Below are 1,791 nucleotides of genomic sequence, written 5' to 3' on the forward strand. Positions count from 1 at the left end.
AAACCCCTAACCCCTAAACCCTAAACCCTAAACCCCTAAACCCCAAACCCCTAAACCCCTAAACCCCTAAACCCTAAACCCTAAACCCTAAACCCAAAACCACAAAACCCTAAACCCTAAACCCTAAACCCTAAACCCTAAACCCTAAACCCTAAACCCTAACCCCAAAACCCCAAAACCCCAAAACCCCAAAACCCCAAAACCCCAAAACCCTAAACCCTAAACCCTAAACCCTAAACCCTAAACCCTAAACCCTAAACCCTAAACCCTGGGATTCTCATTTGCGTGTTTTTTTCTCTCTCTAACTTTCTCTCTCTAGAAATTCTCTCTCAACTTTTYTCTTTGTTTTTGCTGATTTCTCCCAATTTTCATCCCTGTATTCTTCCTGTTACTTCGATTATGTAATCCCTTCCTTGTTTCTCGCATGGATCCTTTGATTTCAGATCCCGTTCTTCCCCCTGCTTCTCCTATCGATGGTGAAATCCAAAATTTCTCTCATGTTMTGTCTGATTCGATTGAGTATGGTGAAAARGAGGTTACGAATTCGTTTRTGTCTACATYAGATCGTACGAACAGCAAGTTAAACAAGGATTCCATGAAGAAGGAAAGTGCAGCGAGTTCTAGGGTTTCGAGTTTGAAATCAAATTCGATCAAAAAAAATAGCCATCGGAAAAAAGAGGATCGTGTTACTGCTAAGAAAGAAAATACGAAGGGTATGGAGCTGGATGGAGGTAAACTATTGGAAAACAAGGAAGCGATGCATGATCTGGAGCCTGGTAAGATCACGATTTTGAATAATGATAATCCTTGTGACCAATTGTATTCTGATAACGTAGCAATTAATCAGTCTAATTCGAATTTGGGCCCTAATTTGAAGAACTCGATGCCTAATTGTGGTCAGGAGATGGATTACATTAGCAATTCGGAGTTATATGTTAAGAATGTGATTCATAAATTTGATTCTAAGCCTTTTATTGTAAATCCTACTGGTGATAATATGAATCAAGCGTCTATTAGGGTGAATTCTAATTTGGGTGCTGGTAATGACCAAATCGTGAAAAATGAGGTTAAAAGGGGTCTGACTACTGTTGTTTCTTCTGGTCGAGGGGCTGTTGGTAGTGATTCAGATGCTCTAAATGGTGGAATTAAGAATTCTGGTAATAGCACAGGGGATGGGTTAAACGACGAAATTCTGCTGCCACAGGGGTTTATACAGTCTGATCATGGACAGGGGGAAGAAAAAATTATGTCTGATAAAGGGGAGAAAGGGCCTGATGTTATTGTACTTGATGAAGATATGATTGAGTTGACAAATGGTGATGGAAAGGGCAATCTGAATCCTGGGGGAGTTAAGGGTTTAAATGGAGCTGCTGGTGATCAAGAAGGAAACAATAAACCTGAGAAAGGCAGGCAATCTGGAAATGTGTGGAATATGAGGGGTATTACTCTAGCTGATAAGATAAAAGGGAATACTGAAAATAAAGTGGTATTGAATTTCAAGCCTCCGGTTGTGTTAAAAGATGGAAGATCTGTGATTAGATTTTCCAAGGAAGTTATCATGGAAGGAATAAAACYGAATTCCCTTCTGTTGGTAGGACATTTTGTGGGAGTTAGTATGCCCTATTATGTTATCAATAACAATTTGAATCGTTTATGGAAGAGATGTGGTTTAGTGAATGTTGCTCCAAACTATGATGGTCATTACCTTTTTAAATTCAACAATGAAGAGGGCATGAAGTATGTTGTGGAAAATGGCCCATGGATGATTAATGGAGTACCTCTGTTTGTAAA

Source organism: Cynara cardunculus, assembly GCF_001531365.2.
Source record: "Cynara cardunculus var. scolymus isolate 2C chromosome LG 6, CcrdV1, whole genome shotgun sequence".
NCBI classification, from domain to species: Eukaryota; Viridiplantae; Streptophyta; class Magnoliopsida; order Asterales; family Asteraceae; genus Cynara; species Cynara cardunculus.